Source organism: Zingiber officinale, chromosome 9B (assembly GCF_018446385.1).
Source record: "Zingiber officinale cultivar Zhangliang chromosome 9B, Zo_v1.1, whole genome shotgun sequence".
Taxonomy (NCBI): domain Eukaryota; kingdom Viridiplantae; phylum Streptophyta; class Magnoliopsida; order Zingiberales; family Zingiberaceae; genus Zingiber; species Zingiber officinale.
This window is the reverse complement of record NC_056003.1, coordinates 99,140,127-99,149,107: the sequence shown is the minus strand read 5'-3', so window position 1 is coordinate 99,149,107 and position 8,981 is coordinate 99,140,127. Positions and strand designations below refer to the sequence as shown.

The 8,981-nt window shown below is 36.7% G+C and overlaps 1 long non-coding RNA gene across 1 annotated transcript; it reads left to right on the top strand.

Annotated features, from left to right (window-relative positions):
- The first annotated feature begins 3,447 nt into the window (after positions 1-3,447).
- Positions 3,448-4,436, top strand: LOC122024957. The gene is made up of 3 exons (XR_006123548.1): positions 3,448-3,477; positions 3,551-3,611; positions 4,118-4,436. It is a non-coding gene; the product is annotated as an uncharacterized LOC122024957 (long non-coding RNA).
- The last annotated feature ends 4,545 nt before the right edge of the window (positions 4,437-8,981 follow it).

Genomic DNA, 8,981 nt, shown 5'->3' with positions numbered 1-8,981 from the left:
GTATGATTTATTACAGAACTTTGATTCGAGACGGCGTCTCGACGTGAGATTTGTTCTGATACAAACTACTATTAAAGGCGGGTACTTTGACTTATCTTTTAAGATATAGTCATTTGATATGCATAGTAATATTTAATGAGTATTAATATTTATGTTCATTTCTGCATTGGTATGTCATTATCTATTACCTGAGCATGTTGTATTTATTTCCTGCTTTTGCATTCATGTTCCTTTGATTAGATATGACCTTAAGGAAATGACATACCCTGCCTTGTTATGTACAGGACCTAGGTTTGTATACCATATCTGATCTGTGTACCTAGACCATTGATTTGATCCATTTGTCCTATGGTACATATTATATAGAGATGGATAGGATCAGGATATTCTCATGCTTAGTGTCATGCACCATTTCGCAAGATTGCATGTTGTGCGATAGTCAGCTCCATTATTGTTGAGCACATCGCCAGTTACATGGATCTGCACACACAACCACTCATGAGTTAGTGGTTTTTATCAGGCAGGGTGTGTTGCAGCAGGTTGCTCTGTCAAGGGTTCCGTTGGTTCACTCATGGGTAGTGTGACACAGCGTGGTAGCAGGACAAGGATCCCTCTTCTGGACTATCTCAGGGAGATGAGAGCATTGAGCTCCCCCACTTATGATTTGAGGTAAGGAGGATAAGTGTACTCTGACAGCATCCCGTCCACTCGGTCACTCAGGAGCAGTGATGGCAGAGTGTATGGTTGTCAGAGCCCTACCCACTCGGTCTCACCATCATGTGTGAGATGGTTGACTGGCGTTAAGAGTAACCAAGACATGTTGCATCATATGCACTGACTGCATTTATTACTTGTATTTGCTACACTTTATATGTTGCATATTTGGTGGATGCATATGTTTGACATGCATACAGGATTTATGATACTCTCGGTCTGACGACCTTGTTATCTCTATACCCAGGTCTTGGTTAGTACAGATTTCCCTTTCCTTACACTTTTGTATTTTATATATATATATATATCCAAGAGACTGTACGCATATTTATTATTAGCTATTGTTTCTTACTATGCATGTCAGTAGCTACCTACTGAGGAGTTGACTCACCCCGTTGATATTACCATTTCCAGGTTGAGGCTGTCAGGAGGATTTCCAGTCACTAGTCCCCCCCCCCCTCCAGATTGCGAGGATTTCCGTTTTGGACCTTTTCTTTGGTTTTCTTATTATGTTATCGTCTATGTTTTCAGACTTGTATTTTTTTTTTGCACTTTGGATCATGTATGGTCCTTTATTATTAATGGATTTTCATTTGGTATATCTTTCTACATGCCTACCCGGACGACAGAAGAGGTAGGTTCAGATGTATGCTGGTGATTTGAGTTTTATGGGTGTAGTTGAGTAGGATATAAGTTTTGAGTTTATGGGTGTAGTTGAGTAGGATATTTGAGATGATTTTCTTATCGTTGCTTAGGTTTGGTTTTTACTATTAAACTGCGTGGGTGCTTACTTATTTTATATGTATATATGTTTCGGCTGTGTTGGCCGACGTTGGTGTGGCCCAGAGGGCTTGTAGGTATGTCTCAGATTGTCACCCGTACAAGGCAGATGCTGCCGAAATTTCTTCTGGCAGGGACTCCCCCGGGGCATGACAGTAAGCATAAATTTAAGACTAGTTACCAACATGAAGATGTTGAAGTGCGAGCACTCATGTGTCGGTGATGGCCTATCTGTAGTTGTCGGGTGTAGCAGTATCATAGCAGAACATTAGCACAAAGTTAGAGCAGTCGGAACGTCGAGCGATTGCGTAGAAGCTTGTGGAAGAGTTGTGTCTAGTGTGCTGCTCAAATAGGGCATACATAGGTTACGGAAGGTGCCTTTAGCCTCCTCCGAGGTGCCTCCACAAGCAATATTTATCTCCCTATCTTCGATGATGATAAACCCCACAACCTTTAGTTTTTATCCTCTTGAGGGTGCCTTTAAAGTTCTCTGAGGTGCCTCTAGCACCAAGCTCAAGGCACCTCCGCGCCCTCCCACATGAAGTCTTCGACCAAGCATCCGAGATGCCTCCACTCACACAGGAGACACCTCGAGTACTATTCACCCGAGACGTTTTGTCCATTTTTGCTCCTACAAACAATGTTAGTTCAACAAGAAAATATTTAACCTGAAAAATAGAGTTAGCATAATTATAAAACAGCAACATTAATTAGATTCTGTTTGTCCAAGACCAAGATCTAGTCAAGGTCTCAGTCTAAGTTTTCGAAATGGACCTAAACTGGACCTACGCCTAAAGTCCCTAATTAGGACTCATCCTCACTGGAACACTCTCTTCCAATGACTTACCTTACTTATCATGCAGAATCGTTTGACTCCCTTACGGTCTACCAAATTTTCTCGCCAGTTGTCATGTCTGTAGACCTAACTGGATTTCGTCCAATTGTCAAGTTCCACGGATCCAACCAGACTTCTTGCTAGATATCAGATCACTTCTTGACACTACAAGAAAATTGAGATTTTACAACACTTAAAAGACAACGCTTTTTATAAAAAGCGTTGTCTATTTTTTTTTTACAACGCTTTTCACTAAAAGCGTTGTCTTTGAATAGTTTGTTTTAACTAAAGACAACGTTTTATAAAAAAAAAATGTTGTCTATGAGTAGTTTTTTGAGGGCTACGACAATACTTTTTTTAAAAGCGTTGTCTTTGAACCTTTTTGTCAAAATAACATGGTTTTTTTCCCTTAGACACATTTTTTCCTCTTCATCGTATTTTTCCCATCAGTGTTTTCTTTCCTCCGGCCTCGAAATTTTTATGCCAACCCTAAAAAGCCTTCCCTTCCCGAACTCGTGTCCTTCGAACCCCTCTCCATCCAACCCCTCTCCGACAAACCCCTCTCCTCAAATCTCTCCTTTGAACTCCTCTCCGTCCAACCCCTCTATGACGAAACCCTCTCTACGAATCTCTCCTCTGAACACCTTCAAACAATAGCTTGTTTTTTAGGATCAGTCATGCCTTGCCTTGAAAGCCTTCACTACCACCCGAAGCAAGCAGTGGTACCATGTCGATCTCAACCTCTACACAGAGATGGTCTCCACCTTGTCTAGGTGCAGATCGCCGCACGAGATCGATACCCTAGTCGCCAATCTAATGGAGGAGGAGGGATGGCTCTTGGCAGAGACCGCCAAGGGGGTTCCCTAGCTCGTTAGGGCTTTGATGGCCGATCGGTGGTGAGGAGGAGAGCCGATTGGCGGTGGCGCAGAATGTCAAGATTGGATTTTACTTCGCCACGTGGTGGGCGCTGAACGTGGTGTTCAATATCTACAATAAGAAGGTTCTCAATGCCTTCCCCTACCCTTGGCTGACCTCCATGCTCTCCCTCGCCGCCGGCTAGCTCCCTTATATTAATGCTCATCTTCTGGGCTACTAGGGTTACCAAGCCGCCCAAGACTGACTTGGGCTTTTGGAAATCCCTAACTCCGGTAAGCAAAATAAATTGAGTTTTTCATCTTCGTTGATTCTTCCTTCTTGATTCCTTTTCCCAATCAATTGCAGGTGGTCATGGCTCACTTCTGCACTTTACCACTATGCCATTAAATGTCTCATTTCATTCTAGGTATTCTTCTAGATTTGGTTCTATATGTTTCTACTTTAGATTTAAGCTTGTGCTTGCTTGTAAGTGAAACAGATATGCAATGCATAAGCATCTGATAGCTATAGGCATCTGTGCTTAAGCACTTTCCTAGAGCAGCAGCTGCGTGATGCTTAGCCTATAAAGTTTTCTAAACCATGTAATGTACAGCTTGGGCACTAATTGTTGGAGCAAGTTTTTCTGATTCAAGCCATACCCTCTCGATTCCTTTTTTACTGAAAATTTGGTCCATCTCATACTTGGTTGCTTGCTATTTATCTTTGATAATCTTGTTGAACTAAAAATAACTTATTATGTAATACTCTTTATCTGCTCTAGAAATTTGAAAATGCTTTCTACATGCAATTCAATATGTTTCAAGATGGTTATGACTTTTGATAAGTTGTTGGAATTCATTTCAATGTCTCTTACTGGGAAAATGTGCTACTATATGCTATGGATTAAGCGGTCAATTTATTATTTTTGTGCAGACCAACCTTGTAAGCATATGAATATTGGTCAATATTTGATGCAAATGTTTTGAGTTTGAAGGAATTCACTGATCCAACGCCTAAAGAAGGAACATCCATTTTGAAGGCAATATCTTCAGCTATGGTATTGCTCAAAGGTAAACAATCATCATGTGGTGTTGCATTGTTAACTGATTCTAATTATGGGACATGAATCTAAACTCGAATTTAAGGCTCCCAAATTAAGAAGCACACCTTTCTAATTATCCATTGAAAAAATATAGCATAAAGAATTAATATTTCCAATTTATAGGAATAAATGCTCAATGCTAGTGGATATTATGTTCCCTAATTTTTATACATGTAACTGCAATAAAGTCATTACACATTTTTTGATATATCACATTGTTTTCTTTAGACAGGATTTAGCTAATAGTCTTTGCCTCAGTTTTCTTAAAGGAGTCATTTATCCTTGGTAGTGAACTAAGATGAGATATTTGTTAGATTTTATTTCAAATTAAATTGTCGTTTTTTTTATTAATCATCCTATCTAACTGTCATCATTTGAAATTATTAGAAACCTCGAAGGAAGAAGTTTGAATAACCAAAAAAGAAACATACTTTGTCAATAAGTGTCCCAAGAGCATTACATATGTTATATTATTATAGTAAGCGCGCTTTAGATGTTTGTTTGGAGTTGCATGCTGAGGCTGCCAAGCCTAATACATTGTGATTTAGACCTTCGTTGCTTATTATTTCACTGTCATTTACCTTTCTGTTTCCGATTTTGTTTGGATATCCTTTTTAACATTGCATGACATCATTTTGTTTGTTTTTGCAGGTTTGATGTTGTTATACACTTCGCTAGACTAAAAGTTGTTGGTGAAAGTTCATTTAGGAATACTTTTATTTGTCTAAACTCCTACTACATTTTGCTGGACACAGTTTATAATTACTTTTTCTTTATCTTGCAATGAGAGTCTTAACCAGCATTCAGGAAAATGCTCCAGTTAGTGGTATCCTTTTGACTTCCTAGTAAAATATATTTAATTTTTGAGCAATAGTTTCTCCAGCTTATTAATTTTCGCTACTGCTTGTTAGTGGGTTCTTATCAATCCTAGTGTCTAGTTGCTTGGATGTAGATGCTCCAGTTCTAATCAACACAATGACACTCTAATATGGATAAGTTCTGTTTTGTACACAATCTAATTATCATTGGTGACTAGTCACTTAGGTGGAGCTGCTCCAGTTCTTAAATTCTAGATCATTTTTTTCCTACTTGGCTGTAGCCACATCATCAGTAATTAAAAAATTACAAGGGCAACAATTAAGTTGTAGCTCAGATACATTGGAGTACTTTCTTGTCTTCAGTTTGTTGCCCTTAATTCATGCTAAGTCATTATGGGTTCGGTCATCAGCATTGTGATGAATGGCACAATATTAAGTCTATTCTGCAAGCTTTCTTTGCAAATATTCTTCAAGCTTTCTGCAAGATTTTTGCAAGCTTTTGGCAAGCTTTAAGTCTATCAAGCATGTTAAACTAAAAATTCTACAAGCTTTCTTTAGGAAGTTGGCAATTTTCCACTATTAGTTAAACTCATGTTCTAAATGTTTCATTTTAGCTTTCTTTATACAAATATTGTATGCATTTTAGAATGGAGAAATTGCAAGCTTTCTCTACATATTAGAAACTGAAGAATGCAGTTTAGAAACTGCATGCATTTTAGAATGCATATTAGAAACTGCATGCATTTTAGAATGCAGTTTGAAGAAACATTGCCTTTCTTTCTGCAAGCTTTATTTCTGCAGTTTGAAGAAACGTTACATTTCTGCAACAACAGTGCTTTTTGCAAGAAAGCATTTGCAGAGAAGACAGTGTTTCATTTCTGCAAGCTTTCTTTCTGCAGTTTGAAGAAACGTTGCATTTCTGCAAGCTTTCTTTCTGCAGTTTGAAGAAACGTTGCATTTCTGCAAGCTTTCTTTCTTTCTTTCTGCAAGCATTTCATTTCTGAGTAATGAGTTTTAGTTCATTTATAGAAACTAGCTAGTAGAAGTAATTTTTTGGTTCAAACTATTGACTGTAATTTTTTGTTTATATTTCAGGCCAGCTGTTCAATCTATTCAAAGCTCACAAAGATCCTAGACAAAATCCAATTGCTTATTCCTGTAATAGATTGAGAAAGACAAGCTACTTCTTCAGTATTGTGGTAGTAATTACTGTACTGTTTTGTCCCGTTCTCAAGCCGATAATAATTTTTGAGTGTAGCTAGTAGAAGTAAACAGATTGTTGGCTTCGAGGTCGACTAGTTATTTTGTGCTCTTTTGTTTTATATGTGAATATCACTATCTACTTTGAAATAGAATTAGTTTTAATTTTGATATTTACTAGCTTCTCATGTAATTAAATACTAATATTACTTCAATGTCAGAATTCTATTATTTTGGTATGAGTTTGAAATCATTAGCTGAGCTGATTATATGTAAAATTCGAATCTGGACATGGTAAAAGAAAAATAATAGTTTCGTAAATATAAAAATAATAATTTTTAAATAATTCTTTTTTAATTTTTTTTCTTTAAAACGACAACGCTTTTAAAGCGTTGCAAAAAGTGTTGTCTTTGTAAAAAAAACAACAACGCTTTTAAAGCGTTGCAAAAGCGTTGTCTTCGCTACAAATAACAACGCTTTAAAAGCATTGTCATTGAGCAGACTTTTAACAACAGTGCCTTTAATAACGCTTTTTCAGGCACAAAGGCAATGCTTTAAAAGCGTTGTCTATTAGCTTTTTTCTTGTAGTGTGACCTATTTAGACTTCTACACCAGCTATCAGGTCCTCCAGACCTAGCTGGATTTCAGCCTGGTGTCTGACTCATCAAGTCCTGCACACTTGGTAGAAAGGTTAGATCACAACATATCTAACTTTAATCCATTTGTCATTCATCAAAACTTAAGTTTGATCATTGATGCCAACCACACCATCACTCTCAACCTCTAACGTGAAAGAAGAGGAAGAGAGAAAGAGATATGGCACGGAGCAACAGACAAAGACGCACAAAGAAAGCAAACATGAGGAAGAAGAAGAAGAAGAGTTACTGTGGTTTGGCGACATGCATACTCTATAAAAATGGCCAAGTCTTTATTAGAATTCTCTTTATACAAGAGAATCACATTCAATGATTCTTATTAATCCAATATGTTTACAATGATCCCTATAAATAGTACCTAAATCTCAGACCCAATAAAATGGTAAAAGATTTCTTTTATGAAAAATAGCAATAAAATTCTGTTATGAAAAACCATAACAGAATTATGTTATAAAAAATCATAATAGAATTCTGTTACAAAAAATGTTAACAAATTTTTCTTCTATGGCATCCCTCGCATTGGCTTCATCTAAATATGAGTCATCCATCAACACAATCATATTAAAAAGTAATAAAAACATAATATATAATTAGATTCGCATTTCTTAAATGTGAAAGCTATAGTTTTACATTTAAGAAATGCGAAAGCTGTAAAAAAAAAAAACTTTTTTTGCATTTGCAGAACTTTATGCATTTTCATCTTTTTTCGCATTTACAGAATACGAAACATATTACGTTTCACACTCTACAAATGCAAAGTGCACACAGAGATGGAGGCACCCAAGGGTTATCCTAAGTTATAGCCCAGCCCTGCTTACAACGTCAAGGGGAAAAAAAAAACTAATCAATCGATTCCCTAATGCAAAAAATACAACAATTTATACAAAAAGAAAAGGGAATTAGTGTTTCTTCTCCTTTAGCTCATGATGGAAAATAACCAATAGTAAAGAGGAAAACGAGAGGAGCCTCGATCGGCTTTGACAATGTTCAACAGTGGTGGATCTTATTGCTTTGCTCGCCAAGAAAACAAGGAAGAGAAGAATTAGAGCATACTGTTATGGATTGGGAAAATAAATAAATGGAAAAGGAGAAGAACACTATTGTTCTTGCTCTTCCTAAACAAAATGACAAGTGAAATATGTTACGTAAGCCGACCAAATGACTGCTGCTACTGTTGAAAGAGGGCAATAAGGTGTTGCTTTTATTATTGAGAAAGAGCAACAATGTCTGCTATTTGAGGAGAGAGTTGCAAGGGATGCTGCTATTGAGAAGAGGAGAGTTGGAGAGAGAAAGGATGCAGTTTGGTAGCTGGAAGAAGAAGAAGAGAGCAGATGTTACGGTTGGGAAAAATAGAGAAAAGAAACGAAGGGAAGAAAAGAGAGGGAGAAAAAGAGAAGAAAAATAGGCATCGTGAGGCAGTGAGAGTGTTGGGTACGTGGAGAGAAAAGAGGAGATAAAAAAAAAGTCTTGCCTAATTCATTTTAAATTGACTGAATGAATCTAATATTTGGTTCGATTTTAATTTAATTAAATCAAATCCATCAAATCAACTTAATTTTTATCTTTACACCTATGCAATGAATTTAAATTTTAAACATACCACTCACCTCTTATTTGATAATTTAATTCTCATCTACAATGAGATGGTGACATATTCGTGTGAAATGAACTCAAATCACTTCTATGGTATTATGAGAGACTCAACCAATTTAAAATCAACCTAGTTCATCTGTAATTTCTAGATCCGTCCCTGAGCGCACACAAATATAAATTCTTCAAAATCAACTACATTATTCTCTGCATTTTAAATAATTTATATATTTTGGGAATTTTTCCTTGCATAAATACTTTTAAAATCACACAAAATAAGGTTCATGTATGGATCATAATTAGTGTACCTTTAATTGTCAAGTTAAAGTTGACAAAAGTATCCGGTCTGAGCATGTTCTATACATTCTTAATGATTCTTTCTTTGCTATAGTAGTTAAATTTTTGGCTTTAGCTCACATGTTGATTCCCAA